At 37.8% G+C, this 17,775-nt stretch overlaps 1 protein-coding gene across 1 annotated transcript in view; it reads right to left on the bottom strand.

Annotated features, from left to right (window-relative positions):
- Window positions 1-9,003, bottom strand: part of myo3a (myosin IIIA) — a 116,795-nt gene extending 107,792 nt beyond the window's left edge. The window contains exon 1 of the mRNA XM_073813174.1: window positions 8,827-9,003. The gene's annotated coding sequence lies outside the window, so the exon portion shown is untranslated. The remainder of the gene's footprint in view (window positions 1-8,826) is intronic.
- Between the last annotated feature and the right edge of the window lie 8,772 nt (window positions 9,004-17,775).

Raw genomic sequence — 17,775 nt, 5'->3', positions numbered from 1 at the left:
CGTATTTCACAGTCCAAATAATCTAGCATTTGGCAGACAGTTTTATGTAAATAAAAACTTACTGTAGAATGTTTTCAAGGTATACATTTTATCATCAGAACTATATGTGTGCTCCTTTGAAATCAAATCCACAATCTTTTGTGCTGCTAACACAATGCTTTACCAACTGAGCTACAGGAACCTCAGTTTTTCTGGTCCTGGGACACATGGCACTGCACATTTACCTTACTAAGGAGATTTCCCTATACGTCTACCTACACTTGATTCAAATCATTAACTAGTTAGAAGAGAGCTCATGAACTGTACGGACTGTGTTAGATAAGAGAGACACACAATATGCAATCCTGCAGGAATTAAGGTTACCCATAGAAAACTGATCACTACTCCTACAAATGACCAATGATAAGTAAAGCATCCTATTTCTTTGTTCAACCTGATTTAGCCAAGTATAGTATTACATTTACAACCCCAAATCAGGAAAAGTTGGGACACTGTAGAAATTGTGAGTAAAAAGGAATGGAATAATTTAAACTCACATTTTATTCACAGTAGAATATAGATAACATATCAAATGTTGAAAGTAAGAAATTTTGAAATGTCATGCCAAATATTGGCTCATTTTGGATTTCATGAGAGCTACACATTCCAAAAAAAGTTGGGACAGGTAGGAATAAGAGGCCAGAAAATTTAAATGTACATATAAGGAACAGTTGAAGGACCAATTTGCAGCTTATAAGGTCAATTGGCAACATGATTAGGTATAAAAAAGCCTGTCAGAGTGGCAGTGTCTGTCAGAGGTCAAGATGGGCAGAGAATCACCAATTCCCCCAATGCTGCAGCGAAAAATAGTTTTCTGAGTTTCTCAGCGAAAAATTGCAAAGAGATTGAAGTTATCATCATCTACAGTGCATAATATCATCCAAAGATTCAGAGAATCTGAAACAATCTCTTTGCGTAAGGGTCAAGGCTGGAAAACCATACTTGATGTCTGTGATCTTCGGGCCCTTAGACGACACTGCATCACATACAGAAATACTACTGTAATGGAAATCATAACATGGGCTCAGGAATACTTCCAGAAAACATTGTCGGTGAACACAATCCACCGTGTCATTCGCCATTGCCAGCTAAAACTCAATGGGCCCTATCTTGCACCCAGCGCAATTGACTTTGTCAGTGACGCATGTATCATTCGTATTTTGCAATGGCGCACAGCGGGATTTTCCCTCCACAGACGCACGTCGACAAACTAGGGAATGAACTTGCGCTACCTGGGCGGTTCAGCACAAAAAAAGAGGCGTGTTCCGGCGCAAACCATCTCTGATGCTATTTTACAGTTTCAAAAAACAATTGCGCCACTGACCAGAAAAAAAAAGTTTAAAGTCAGTGGCGCGTTGCGCGTTGTTCATTATGCTATTTTAAGGGCGCATGCTTGACCATAATGTATAGCTTGCACAACGCGCATACACTTTGCATCTAATCTACACAGATGCAACAGTTATTTTTGCAAATCATAAATTGTTACACTAAAAAATATTAATACACGAGATAAGGGGGATCACAGTGGTGAGCATTGTGGTGATAGTTTTTATTTATTGTGTGGCTGCGTTAAAAAATTCTCATGCAAATAACGATTAAAATATTTGTGACCAGTCACGGAAAGTAGGGACACAAGTCGGATCTGGGCATTTTGAGTTATTCACAGATTCTGATAGTACAGTTCCTAAGCTTTCCAACGATGTGTAACACATGGAAATCTGATAAGATTTGGAGAAGTTGTGGCCATTTGAATATAGGAACTCAGAAATACTCAAACCGAGAAAATCGAGACGAAAGGGACTCTTCTTTTCAGCTGGGGGAGACAATAGGGCTCATTTACATCTCATTTAGCTAAGCCATGCCCCCTGTAAAACCCTTTTTGAGATGTTCTAGCATCATATGTAGTATTTTATGACCAAATGACAACCCGCAAAAATAAACATGACTCTTTTACCTTTGTGGGGATCACAAGTCGAATCCAGTCTGTTTCAGATTATCCAATGACCATATTTGTCAACAAATGCGTATAATCCGTGAAATATAGATTGTTTACATCAGATTTCGCATGAATGTCTGGTAATACAATATAATATATAATCTGAAGACTATTTAAATCGTAACATGTAAGGGTATATGAGCTTACACTCCGTTAAACACATGAACCCGTCTTCAAAGTTTGTATTTAAAATAGGGAAGTAGTATAATAGATCATCCAAACAGCGCCGTCGAAAACGTGACATCCTTTAGAGATGTTACCAATGGCTCGCTCGTTCCTCCATCAGCCAATGACTTCATGGAAAATATTGATAGACAAAACATGTAGCCAATTATATGAAGAATACAACGATATCTGTGTAACTTCTGTGTGTTTGGACTCATGCTGCGCTGCAAGAACTGACATACAGATGACGTCAAAGTACCGCGAGAGCGAGTCGAAATTAAACTACTCCGTAAGATTTCTTGAAGAGCTCTCGCGGTACTTTGACGTCTTCCGACTGCGGCGCCGCATAAAGTCATTAGGTGTGTTCGACTTCATGCGGCGCTGCGCAGACCGATCGGCGGCTGACTTGAAGCAGTGCATTCCGGTTAGTATTTCTGTCCGACTTAAGCTGGCGCTGCAGGCACGTGACTGTGTCATATGGTTTTCAAGTACCGCGAGAGCGGTTCGAGATCAGCCGCCTGAGTTAGCCAGCGCAGTTCCCGAAGAGGAGCTGCACGGGCCGTAATGACGACACAGCTGTTTCAAGATTGGTCAGATTCACCACATGACTACAATCACGTGTGTTTCGTGTGTATTTTCACGCCCTCAGTTCCACAAATGCTCACAAATCTGTATTTTTATAAAGGTTAAAGCTCTTTTCATGTAGTCGCGATGTTATATTGTGTCATCTTCATCAAAATAAAATGTATACAAAAACGTAGACCCCACTACATTGGTATTTAAATAATTTATGCTTCTGTTAAACTTTATTCTTGTAAAAACAGATGCTGTAAGCCTCTTCAGTTCCACTCATGCTCATACACGGACTTTCAAAACAGTATAATTAACTTTTTATGTAGTTTACATCTTACAAATCATGTTTAATGCGATTAAGCAAGCAAACGGCACGTGATCAGCCATGCCTGACATAAATGCAGCAAACTACGGGAACCACAGCGCGTCCGACTTCACGTCTCCGTTTTCAGCTCCTCCCCGCCTGCACGCGGCTAATCTCGCCGATCGGTTACATCCAGCCACAGCCGATGTCGAACACACCTAGTGACGCAGCTGATGTACAATGCGGCTGACTGTTATCTGTTCCGCCCCAGCTTCTTTTATTTTTCTTTTGTTTTGTGCGCCCGAGCTTTACAGTCTGGGGAGACGCAGGCTATAAGTTTGAAAAAAAAAAAAAAAAACTTAGCAAACATATCTGAGGAACAGGGCAGCGCGTCACAACAGTCACGTGACTTCACGCTCGAGCCGGAAGAGAAGACAATGCTGAATAAAGTCGTAATTCTGCTATTTTTGGACCAAACTGTATTTTCGATGCATCAACACAATCTTACTGACCCACTGATGTCACATGGACTACTTTGATGATGTTTTTATTAACTTTCTGGACATGGAAACCATACATAGATTTTCAATGAAGGGGAAAGCTCTCGGACTAAATCTAACGATAAAACATCTTAAACTGTGTTCCGAAGATGAACGGAGGTCTTCCGAGTTTAGAACGACATAAGGGTGAGTCATTACTTACATTATTTTCATTTTTGGGCGAACTATCCTTATTTAGTAGTCACGCTGTTCCCTTTGGGGGCGGAGGCGAAAACACAAGCTTATCCAGTATGTAAATATACACACAGACAATGACGCCCCCCGCTGCACGCTAGAATCTCCGGAAAAACAAGCCTATTTTAACCGCAAAATGTACGCTTTAAAATATACAAAAACTGCTATCTCAAACATGGAGAGGCTTCTTCGTGATCTCAACTAACAGATTCTGCAATAAAACGAAAATCACAAATTTCGAAAAAAAAACTTTGTTTCTCATTTTCTCGAAACTTGTGCTGCCGACTTGAGTCCCTGGTTTCCGTGACGGGTCACATTTTCATAAGTTTGTTGTGTGGCTGTATTACGTTTATTTTATGTAAATAATAATTTAAATGTTTTCATAAGAAACCTTAATGTATATGAACTTGATTTGTTAGTCTACTTTGGGGTTGGACCTTGCGTTTCTTGGGTCCGATTTCAAAGCCCCCAAACCCTTTCAGCGGTGAGGGTGGACGCAGCGATGTCCTCTGCTGGCGTCAGGTCCTGAGGCAGATCCACCTCCCGTTACACGGCGTGCCCGATTTATGCTGGCAAGCTTGGGATTCCCCCGTACAAGGACGTCGGTCTCCTCGGCTGTGAACCGCTCCTGGCGTGTGCCTGGTAAATCCGTCATAATAGTTTATGAGATTTGTAAATTTTTCCATTCCTTTTTTACTCACAATTTTTACAGTGTCCCAACTTTTTCTGATTTGAGGTTGTATTATCCCCCTTGATGGTCCTGGAACAACATTTGTATTAATAAATCTGAATTTAGGGATACATTTGGGGGTGTCAAGTTGTGTCTGTGGAGTTCAGAGAGCTACTGACATGCAAAAGCCCACTTTAACCACAGGTGGTATACAGAATAAACTGCCAGTATTCTGTAGACCAGATGTGTCAAACCTTGATCCTCAAGGACATCATCTTGCAGTGATTAGTTTAGACCCTGGAGAGGAGATGTTTGGTGTTATGGTTGGCAGGGGTAAGGACCTACCCAATATGAGGGTTGTATTGTATTATGGTGGCTTTATTGTAAACCACTTCAACGATTGTAAATAAAAAAAATCATTGCAATAAATAATTTTTTTTTTTTTAGAATATTTTGTTAAATTTAGTCAGCTTTGAATAAACCAGAGGGAAACTTTGATCTGAAGGATAATGGCATAGCTCCATGGTACATTAATAATAGTAGTAGGGTTTTGTTCTGTGTACAAACACATATCTAGTACAATTTTGGCTGTATTATTTGTGCCTCCTTATTTTTTATATATATAAATTTATGTCCATGTCGATAATTACTCACTAATGAGTTTCTGAGTCAGGAACCTACTCTTAACTGGCAAAGGCAGTCATACTAAATCATTACATGCCTGTTACTTAGAGCATCCTTCAGATTTTCTTTAAAGGTTTGTTGAACTTTGCCTGTCAATAATGGCAACCCCAAATGTTGGAAGTTTTCGAATTCTTCATGTCTCAAGGATTGTCAAACACTTTGACGCAATTTGTGGAACCACAATGACAGAAAACAGAAATGACGGACCAATGATTAAAAGGACTGAGTTCAAAGGACTCAGTGAGCCAATTTACCAGAGGATACAAACTGAAACCACTGACTTTTAAAGGGGATGAAAAAAGAGGCCTGTGTGTTGCTATACAGGTACTAGGGTGTCCTGGGTGGTTGCTAGGTTGTTACACAAAAGTCCAATGCATTCCGCATCCAAGCACACCTCTGGAAGTGGGCAAGCAAACCGGGCCTGGGCATTGTACACTAAGCCAATGAACCAGGCTTTGGGGGTCAAACACGCTTGGACGTAGTAAGGTTTGGATAGTCTAAGTACGCCCCCTAAATCTCTACTGTAATCCCCAGTATCACTTGTATCCGTACAGTACTTACAATAATTGTAGTGTGCAGGGCACAACAATTCAACATACTACTTTAAGTTTTGACCTGTGGTTAGTTGACAATTTGACAATAAGAACAAGTTGAAATTGTTTAAGTTAAATTGTTTAAGTTAAAGTAACATGAGATATATGTTGATTTGACAAACTGCATTTTTTACAGTGTATAGGGTTGACTAAGTTTATAATATACTATAATATAATATATAAAGTCAGTTTTCTTTTATACTTCTGTGTAGTTGTCCGCGTCAACATGCAGACTGCTAGTAGGCAGGGCATGATACTGGTTAACCCTGCTTGTTGTGTATGTGTTGGAGAAGCACCAGCAATGATGGCGGCAAATAGACAGAGAGCAGCTTTTGTTACATGTTAAATAAAGCTCCTCGGTTTGGTCCATCCTTGTTTTAACCATTGCAAGAGGAAAAGCATTTAATGAAATGTGACACTATATATAGTGGCAAGAAAAAGTATGTGAACCCCTAGAAATTAACTGGTTTTCTACAGTAATTTGCCATGAAATGATATCTGATCCTCATCTACTGTAGGTTACAACAATAGACAAACACAATGTGTATAAGCTGACAACAAACAAACGATTCTAGTTTCTTGTGTCTTTTTTGAAAACACTCATTAAACATTCACAGTGCTGGAGGAAAATGTAAGTGAACTCTTGGATTTAATAGCTTGTTGAACCTCCTGTGGCAGCAATTACTTTAAGCAAGCACATTAGTTCTGAATTAGACCTGTGCATTGTCAGAAGGAATTTTTGCCCATTTCCCTTTACAAAACCGGTTCAACGCAGACAAATTTGGAATATGTCTGGTGTGAACCGCTCTCTTGAGGTCATTCCACAGGTTAAGGTCTGGGCTTTGAGTAGGCCACTCCAAATGACACATTTTGTTTTTATTAAGCCAATGTGTGGTGGATTTACTTTGATGCTTAAAGTCATTGTCCTGCTGCATCAACCTACTTCTAGTGAACTTTAACTGGCGGATAGCCACCCTGACATTATACTGTAGGATATTTTTTTAAACTTGGGAATTTATTTTTTCACTGTCAGGCTCACAGCAATATTTTTCGGGAGAGCAGCATCACATCCTCTGTGGTGTTCTGCTATAGAGACTGTGCCTGTTCAAAGACGTACATATGGTAGACTCATAAACCTGATGACAGGTGTGTGATGATGTCGTCAAGCCTTTAGCTGTTACTCGTGGGTTCTGCTTCACTTCAATTAGTATTCTGCATTGTGCTTTAGGAGTCATCTTTGCTGTGCGCCAACTTCTAGGAAGAGTAACTACAGTATTAAACTGTCTCCATTTATAGAAAATTTGACTTAGTGTCGACTAATGGATGTCTAAACATTTTGAGATTGTTTTGTATCCCTTTTCAGCCTTATGGACTGCAACAACTTTTGATCGGATATCTTAAGAGAGGAATGGTTCATAAGAGCTGATGCTTCTAAAAGGTGCTCTAAGCGAATTCACGCTTTTTAACGCTTCGAACGTCAACAAGAAGTGACGTCACACAGATTTGATTAGAGGGCCTTTAAGGACAGCAATCCTAAAATGTTTGAGTGTCTTTTAAAAAATCAAAGTATCACTAAACCACACCTTTAAAGTCATTTTGTTAATTGGACTCCAGTTTTCCAGCTTCTGACCCAAATAAGCTTTCATTAAAGTAATTAGTCTATCCTCCAGCACTGTGAATGTTTAATGGGTGTTTTCAAGACACTAGAATTGTTTGTGTGTTTTCAGCTTATGCACATTGTGTTTGTCTATTGTTGTGGCCTAAGTAAATTTGGACTTAAGCAATGAAAAAATCATCATGAAACATTTACATCATGAAAACATTCCATTAATAAATTTCATTATTTGAAATGTAATCATTTTGTACAGTAAGCATTTTAAATAAAATAACTTATTCATGGAATGTTTTAATGTTTAAATAAAAACAAGAATAGTTGAGGCAAGACCAAAAGGGGGTAGGTTGTGTCCCTCTCTCTCCTATGTCTATAGGGAATTCTTAAGCTCTAATAAGCCGTAGACTATATCCTAATTGTGATTAACTTGGAACTCCTTAAGCGATCAGTCTGGTGTGTTCCCTTAAAATTGTCTCTTTCTTTGTTTTAATACTGAATAAAGCCAAAATGCCCAGGACAATAAGCCAAAGTTGCATTTTACTGGTCAGCAGTTAAACAGCCCTTACAAGGCTCTGCACCCTGTGGTTTAAGTGCTCCATAAGTATCTCATATTGTTTTGATGGAGAATGCAAGGAGGCGTCTTTAATATTAGTGAATTCCTCAGGCACTGCTTGAAGAAGCTTTTACAATCTCCTCTTTGTTCACGGCATGTACTGACCAAGCTAGCGTATCCATCTACAAAACACTGGAGAACATTTGGGATTTTTTAATGAAGTACTTCATTAGTTTGAACAATGTGCAGAGTGCACATCAGAGCATGTGAGCTAATTTGAAAGACATTTCATTATAGTACCAAATAAGGCTGAAAGCATTTCAGAAGGTACTCTTTTTAAATAATTTCACAAAGAATCACTTTAAAATATATTTTTATATCATTTTATATCAGATAAAGACTAGGTGTTTTTTTTACATAGAGCAGGTTACTTTATGGGGGCAGACACGTTGTGATCACATGATCAGCTGTATACACCTTGCTTTATCTTGGTAAACTCCCTGTTACAATTTATGATAGCCGGCTGTAAATGTTGCATTTCGATAATGCCATTAATATCTTAAAAACGTGGGATGTGCATGATGCTTCATCCAGGCCAAGAGGTGACAGTATAAATACAAGACGACTGCAATAACATCCAGTGCACCATAAGCAAAATAAATCTTTAACCCTATGGGCACCTTAAAAGGTTTCTGTTGTATTTTATGACTCCAGATTTTTCACAACCTCTGCTGTCTATTGATGCTAATTTAACAAAAGTAAAGTAGCTCTTGCTCTTTATTTTTGGTAAAAAAAACAATGTTAAAAGGTATACTTAAAAGTAGTAAAACTATATTGAACTGAAATGAGAAACTCAAGTACATTAGTTATAACTCATGCTTTCTCTCTAACAGTTATACTCACCATCTGTAGCATTACATGATGAACGTTCAGCCACTTCTTTTTGTGTACAAAACGTACAAACCCTTTGCCAAAATGAAAAATGTGTAGTCCAACATTTCACTTAACATTCTTTTCTTATATTACCAATGTACAGTTTGTTGTTTAAGTCCATACTGAGCATTTTGTTTCAGTCGTGGCACGAAGAGCAGTTAACCACAGCTAAAGCTAATCTCTGCAGGCCATTCCTGGCACCAGAAACAAGCAGAAGCAAATATGTCGGGATTAAAGGGAATTAGCCAAGACTACGCCCTGAGCCTTTCCTTATTTAGATGCCTATTGATATAGGTGCCAAAGTTAGACTAAATTAGGTATTTATGATGGAGGACTACCTCTCTAACACAGCACTTTATATTAGATGTCTTCAACTTCGGTGTAGGCTACTTAAAAAAAGCATTTAATACATCGTACTGTACATGTTGGGTACATACATGTTGTTCAGGGTAGGTTTAGGATTAGGTTTGGGTTATGGATAATAATTAGTATCATAATAAGGATTAAAATTTAAAATTTTGCATTAACATGTTATCAATAGGGTAATATGATAATAAAGCATATTTTCCCTGCTGAAAAAAACAGTATCTAACCAGCATGGACCTGCATGGGAATTATGCTGGTCTATGTTGGTTTAGCTGGTGGTCACCAGCATACCAGCACAAAAACACAACATTTGCTGGTATGACCAGCATGGGATGCTGGTGCTAATGTTGGTTTGGTGCTGGTTTAGCTGGTGCTGCTGGTGCTGATGCTATTTTGGTGCTGGTTTAGCTGGTGTTTACTAGCAAACCAGCACCAAAACACAACATATGCTGGGCTTGCTGGTATGCAGCAGGGTTGCTTGCTGTCTAAGGGAAGGGCTCCATGGTTTGAATTTTTTCACACTTGTCTTGTTTAGTTCGGTTGAATCTTGAGTTCAATTGCCACTTTGAAGAGGTGGTCTCGGTACGCTTTCAAACTAACTCTAGAGCGGTTTGTTTGTGGTGAGAACACGATCCGAGATCTAACCGACCTAACTGCAAAAGTACTGCGCATTTTGGTTTAAACCAGCTGCCGTAGTCAGCTGCGCAGTGCATTATCGGATGAGGAAGTGTTTGTTGACAGTTTCTATTAGCAGTATTAGCACAATGACAGATTCCAGACATACCTGGAGTTGCGAGGAGGTGCGGGCGGAGCCTCAGAAATTTGGTGTCTTCGCCGTTTGTATTGCATTAAAACATTTTTTTTTCAAGACGCATCCTTGATTCATTCTGAAAATTAACGGTTTATCTAGAGTCCTGTAGCCTATACAAACTATGTATAACAACCGCAGACATAATTACAGCGCACAGCCGTTGGTTGATTCTGATCAATCGGGAAGCAGTTTAGGAAATACGTTCAAATACATGTGGCCAATGAGTGATGTTGATCTTATCAGATGACAGAATTTTGGTTCGTTTCAACTGGTGCGGATCAGAGCAATCAGTGTGGTGTGAAAAGGAACCAAAACTGCAAAAAAAGTTACAATGTATCATTTTTTGCTTTTGGATCCGGACCAAATGAACCGAATTACAGATGTGAAAACACACTTTAACTGGGATAGATGTACTAGCTGAAAATGAGGTGATGGGGTGGAGGAGGGATGATGCCGAAAACTGTCACAGGACAGAAGTGAAGGATGACTTTATATAGGGCCCTTTGCACGCTGATTGGTTGGATAACATGACCATATCTTAGTTAAAGTGCACCTATTTCATTGTTAAAAACAACGTTATTTTGTGTATTTGGTATAATACAGTCGGTTTGTGTGGTTTATAATTAAAAAAACACATTATTTTACATTTCTGTAGCTCCAGATATCCCTGTCTTCCTGAAACGCATTGATTTTGTACAAAACTCATCGATCTGAAAAGCGCTGTGTCCCTGATTGGCCAGCTAATCTGTACGTTGTGATTGGCCAGAATACCTCTGAAGTCATTCTCAAATAGCCTTTTCTGCAAGCAATTTATGCAATAATGTATTTAATTTAAGCTAAATAACATTTTTAGAAAGTACCTACAGTAACAATGTTTCTGTGTGGTTTTGAGCATTTCTGATGGTAGCACACATTGAATCAGTCATTATTTACTAAGTGATTGATCTTTAAAACAGTGAGCTTGTATTCCTCAATGCTTATATGGCTTAAGGCAAAGTGGGGAACCTTCAGGGCCTTCTACACCTTCAAAGAAGGCCTAAAAAAATGTATAATATTTTTTTTAATAATAATAATACTAATAAATAATAAAGTATTCAATAAAATATGTTTTTACATTTTTAAATTTCTATTTAATTTAATTTAATACATGTAATATATTTTCTCTCATCTATGTTCTAACGTTAAGCTTACTGTCAGGTTCATGTCATGAAAACATCTTATCCAATCAAAATCGTCTGTCTCTATTAAGGCCCGGTTAGCTGGCTCATTCATTGGTTAGGACTTCACGACTCCCAGGGAAGGCCAAGCTATGTGTTTTTGTGTGGAGAGTGACGGGCAAATCGACCAATCATGCTTTGATTTCAAGTGGGCGGGTAATAAACAAAACATTGTAAGTCTTCATGAAGTCCTAATCATGCTACAAACTGGATGCGAGCTGCCGTAAAACACCAAAGAAGAAGAAGAAGTCCTAATCATAGACCTTTAATATTAATACAGTTTAATGGCCCGAATCTCTGCGGTGAGAGTGGTTGAGGTAAATGGCGGAAACCGGGACCTTGGGGCTCTGACTAGCGATTATGCATGCCCTATATTATAACAGTTATAAGCCATAAGGAGGTGCACTGCGAAAGCAGGGTGCTATATTTCCCCTTGTGAAAAAAGATTAACAAGCTATAACAATATATATTTACAAAAAAACTAAAATAAATTAAAGAACATAATTTAAGGTTGTTAAATGCAAATTTACAGAGCCTCTGTCATTACAGAGCAGCAGAGTCTGTATTTGTGTTTATCAGTTAGATTAAAGTAATTTTAAACTTTAAAACTGCATTTAAAGCCAGACAATGCCCATTCTGTAATTTAAGTTTGCGTGCTCAGAATTTTTACACGTTCACTGTATGATTTAATGAAATACAAATAGCCTAGTATTATATTCTGAATTGAAAAAATTATGAAAAACAAAATACTCTTAATTTATTTGGGTGTTTATTCCCCCCATGCTCACTTGTCTCCGTTTCCCTGTTTTTAAGAATTAAGGCGGTAAGTAGAAACTTTCCATTAAAATTGTGACTTTAATTTATTGCGCCATGCGTAATTGCGCATGGAGAGGCATTTGCACTTCATTACATATTTTGAAGGCCCAGCTGTAGTACTCACGGTTCGCCACTGTTAAGGCAGGGTTCCCCAAATCTTACCCTGGAGGGTCGGAGCACTGCAGAGTTTAGCTCCAACCCTGATCAAACACACCTGAGCAAGCTAATTAAGGTCTTCATGATCACTAGAAAATCACAGGTGGGTAAGTTTGATTAGGGTTGGACCTAAACTCTGTAGTGCTCCGGCCCTCCAGGGTAAGATTTGGAAAACCCTGGCTTAAGGTAAAGAACCTGTGAAACCTCAAGACGTGTTTAATAATGAACAAGACTTCTATATACAAAACTCTGTGACTTTGAGACACAAAAAATCGAAAGATATAACTATCCCACCTCATCACTCACAAACTGCAAGACATCGGGTTCAAGTGTACAGTATGTAATTTGACCTCCACTACCTGTGGTACTAGGAGGTTAGGTGGTACATTAGTGTATTCATTTGCATACTAAAGCAAGCATTGTTATTACTATTTCAGTGTGTACCATATCCAAAATTCTGTGTTACAGACGTGAAAAGTAGCTAAATGAATTAGCTGAATCCTAGAGTCACTATTAAGGGTTTTGCACATGAATCCAACACTCACTTGTGTTGTATAAAAATAGCAATGAAAAGTGCAGAAGCTATGAGTACAGAAGATCTGCATGTATCATTATTGTTAGCTTATCTCGTGCTGGTACCCAAAGCAACACATTACTAGTTTGAACAGAGGAGAGACCGTTAACTTCATCAAAAGTGCTCTGAAACATTTTAAGATTTTGCACATTTTGCACTATGGTGAAGCTCGTCTCCTTGTTTCACCTTTAAAAGAACAAAAGTGCAAGCAACTTGAGGAGTGCAAAGAAACAGGAGCCAAACCGCAGGGGAAAGAAAGGAGACCTGAGATAATTTACAGGGCTATGAGCAGGTTGGGGTATCAGCTTAATCTTCATGGAACAATGCATACTGAACATAGGTACAAAATGAATTGGATTACAGTGACAACAAATGATTCCTGAAACAACCAAACGATTATGTTTAATTTGAAGAGATGTTTTAACCAAAAACAAAAATGATATAATTTGGTCACCTTCATGATTTTTGGCAGACCGATAGTGATTGACAGCCTCAGTCCATGTTCACTTTCACTGTATAAAGACCAACCCTATAACTATTGTAGCATTCAAGTAAAGAATCCAAACATTGTATAGTGATAATACATCAGCAATAAATGTTCTTTCCTTGCTAATATTGTTATTCCAAACGTAGCATCATTTTATCTCATAACAGCTTTAATATCCCATGTTATCATCAACAATATCCAACCATCACCAATCATAAACTAGTAACTACTAACCTGATGCTTGACTTGACACTTTCTCATTGTGGCTACATGTATCACACATATCGCAATAGCATGCACACTATCAAAACACTGACATGAACACCTCAAACCACACCTGAAAGGAAACAAATCAGCAAATTTGGTTATCTTCCACAGCCCTTACTGACTCAATGCCATTGAATGGCATAAAGGCATTACAATTACATTTGGCTTATCTTCCATTTCTAAAACCATTTTTTTTCACAGATTCACCAATGCTCTAAATAGTTTTTTTTTTCAATTGCTAATAGGTACAACGTTTCAAATAAACAAAACAAAGCACTATACATGTAATTGAACATCAACTTACAATTCGCCAATTCCTCTACATGCTTAGGTATCAATCAGTCACATCACCCTGCTGTAGAGGAAAGAGACTGCGCTACTTACTGCCTACAGTCAGATTATCTGTCTGTATTATGTATTATTCATCAACAAAAAGTAACACAATATTGGACGATATGGCACCATGCTTGGGTTCAGACCATTTCTTTAATGCTACCCTGATGTTGTCGCTTGGCAGAAGTGACCCGTGAATGGAGTCACGTATTATCACTTCCTGATGCAAAATGAGAAACGTCAAATATTTGGACAGCCTTACTGTAATGGGTGCAATAGATCATGACTCCAGACATTGAAAACTAGAACAGAACGATAGTGTTTCTGCCTACAGTAGGGCAGCTCTATGCAAATGTTAACCTTATCATGAAAAGTAAAGTTTAATTTAATGTAAATCACACTGATATTGCAGATGTCCGTTTTTGGTGGTTTAAATACCCATGCAAAGTGTCGGTTAAAGTTTTTTCAGCATTTTTTCTATAGTTATAAAGGTATTTATAGGAATTTATAGGAATTGTCACATCCATGAAGGAGAAATGTAATATCTATAATGTTGTTTTCTTCCTCATTAATGTGTATACAATACAAAAATTTAATGAAATAAACCTAAATGTTCTTTGAAAAGCCATCTCTTTTCTATTTGTTGGGTATTATTGCTTTTAGTTTGTGCCTTTAAATTTACAGAATTGCTTTAAGGTAGGTTGTCTTACATTTTTGTCACATCCATAAGGCATTCATATTTCCCTCATCTAAGAGAGATATACTGATATTTTTGAATTCTTGACTCTATCATCAAGGGTTTAGGAAAATATAAACATATGGTATAATATATTGGTAATAAATTAATTCTTTGACAATTTATATTTTTAGTTTTGACTGCAAATGTCACATCCATAACGCTGGAATGGAATTGCTCATTACAGACATACAGTAGGTCAAAGAGTTGATTTAACTCATTATGAGTCTAACAGCAGAAAAGACGGAACTTTGTTTGCTGTAGACCTGCTAAGAAGATATTATGCCAATTGAGAGACATCTATTTTCTATACACTAGGCTATAACTAACCCAAAGATTTAACATCATGGCCATAACATCAGATATATTTGTGCCTTCAAGTCAAGTGCAAGTCATTCTTATTTTTTTAATGAAATTTTGCTCCTTTAACCTACTCTTAGCACAGATTATCAACACTATGACAACTTTTCTAACAGAACCTTAGTTCATATAATGTCACCAACTTAAGTTTCAGCTGGTGCTGCATCCGTAAATGCTCTTGGGCATCAGTCATGGATTTCAAAATTAACAGATAAAAAGCTTAAAAACAGACCGAAATGTTCTGCAGTGGTGCTTAATATGAATGGAATTGTATAGGATGATTGCAATATACTTCAAATCATGTAATTGGTTGAGGAGAGGAGGTGCTATTACTTTTTTTAGCAACTCAACTGAAACATTTCTTCACAAACTGAGTCAAAAGCTATGTCTGTGGACTTAACAACCACTAAATATATACATTTTTGTATGGACAATCAACATACTTATTTTTTCCAGAACATGCAAAAATCTTTACTAGGCCACTCCAAAGTCTTCATTTTGTTTTTCTTCAGCCATTTAGAGGTGGACTTGCTGGTGTGTTTTTGGATCAGTCCTGCTGCAGAACCTAAGTTCGCTTCAGCTTGAGGTCGCAAATATATATACGGACATTGTCCTTTAAGATTTTTTGGTAGACAGCAGAATTCAAGGTTCCATTTTTCACAGCAAGTCTTCCAGGTCCTGAAGCAACAAAACAGCCCCAGACCATCACACTACCACCACCATATTTTACTGTTGGTATGATGTTCTTTTTCTGAAATGCTGTGTTACTTTTACGGTAATGGGACGCACGTCTTCCAATAGGTTGAACTTTTTTGCACAAAGTTTTTTACCAAAAATCTTGGGGATAATCAAGATGTTTTCTGGCAGACTGAGACCAGCCTTTATGTTGTTTTTGCTCAGCAGCGGTTTTCACCTTGGAACTCTGCCATGCAGGCCATTTTTGCCCTTAACTGAGGAAGTGAGGCCTGCAGTTCTTTAGATGTTGTTGTGGGGTCTTTTTGTGAGACGAGTTGTCGCTGCCCACTTATTTTGGTTGGCTGGACCTGGTTCGCTAGAGTCCCAAAACTTTAGAAATGACTTTATAACCTTTTCCAGACTGATAGATCTCAATTACTTTATTTCTCATTTGTTCCTGAATCCTTGTGTTCCTGAATTACATAATGTGAAGCTTTTGAGGATCTTTTAACAGGGAGGTCCTATTTAAGTGATTTCTTTATTGCAAACAGGTGTGGCAGTAATCCGGCCTGGGTGTGGCCTGAAGAAACTGAACTCCAGTGTTATAAACAAACAATCACATTCTCTGTGCATGCCAATACATAGAATTGTGGAATAGGCTACCCAGTCTCACAAAGTTTCGTGATATAGTCACATATTTTTTTTATTCTTTTTTCGTGCTATTATCACGAAATTTCGTGTTTTTTCGTGATCGTATAACGAATTCCTGTTTTCGTGTGATTATCACGTATTGGTTACTCAACTGCTTTTTCCTATTTTTAAACCATTGTCGCTTCGGTTTAGGGTTAGATTTGGTGCTTGCATTAGAATGTCACTTTATATATTGGTTTATACTATTTTTTCTGATTTATTTTTTTATATGTCGCCTGGCGTTAGGGTTAGAGTTGGGTTTGGTTAGGGATGTCATTTTATGTAAATCTAACCCTAAACCGAAGCGACAATGGTAAGAAAATAGGACAAAACAGTTGAGTAACCAATACGTTATAATCACACGAAAACAGGAATTCGTTATACGATCACGAAAAAACACGAAATTTCGTGATAATAGCACGAAAAAATAATCAAAAAAATACGTGACTATATAACGAAATTTCGTGAGACTGGGCTGGAAATAGGACATGGAGGTATCACTGGAGACAGGAAGTAAACCAAACATTGTATTTGGACATGACTTGATGCCTTCCTGCCTTGGAATGCTGCCTGAGAATAGAATAGAATGTTTTTAAGCATTAATCCTTTATTTTTATATTATTTTTCTTTAAATAATATTAAACTCATCAAAACTATGATATAACTCAAATGTAAGTTAAAGCATCCAAAATGAATCAAACTTCTGTTACATTTTAGCATCTTTAATGTAGTCACCCTTTGCCATTTGTAAAAAAGTATTCTTGGCATTTTATTAAGCAGCTTCTTGATCCTACATCCTACATTTTTGAAAGGTAGTGTAGGTGTGTACACAAACAGTAGCTATGTAAATTTTGATAATGAGATTGAGCAGACAATAACATCCATAAAAATGTTAATTAAGAACCAAATAACCCACGCAGCCTGTACAGGACAGTGCATGTGTATAATGGTTCATATTTATGGGATGCATCAAATAACCATAACAGTGTACTAATTCAAAGATTTGTCCTATGCCATTTTGTAAATACAGATAATCAATTCAGTCTACATCAATCAATATAAACTTACTTTCCTTCCTTAACGACCATCTTTTCTTAGCTTGACTGGGTGTACAGAAAGTTATGCCATTCAACCCACATTATATCATGCAATTATTGGTCAAAGCTCAGACAGGCGTCTTATAGTGTGTCAATCATTTTCAGCATCCTTTCACAGTTCACTGGTTGGTGGTATCCAAACTTTATCCGTGTGTATATCTGTGTGACCTGAGGAGACAAAATATCCATGCCTTCCCTCTTTGTTTTGAAGCGTATTATGAAGCTCCTGTGGAGTTCATTAAGTCCCTCACTTTCCAGTGGTTCAGTTTTCATGCTGAAGGAGATGCCAGTTATTATTGTGCTCACCGGTGCACTTAAAGGATTTTGCCTCCTG

Source organism: Paramisgurnus dabryanus, chromosome 22 (assembly GCF_030506205.2).
Source record: "Paramisgurnus dabryanus chromosome 22, PD_genome_1.1, whole genome shotgun sequence".
Lineage (NCBI taxonomy): Eukaryota > Metazoa > Chordata > Actinopteri > Cypriniformes > Cobitidae > Paramisgurnus > Paramisgurnus dabryanus.
The sequence above is the reverse complement of the archived record's forward strand: the minus strand, read 5'-3'. Positions and strand labels throughout refer to the sequence as shown.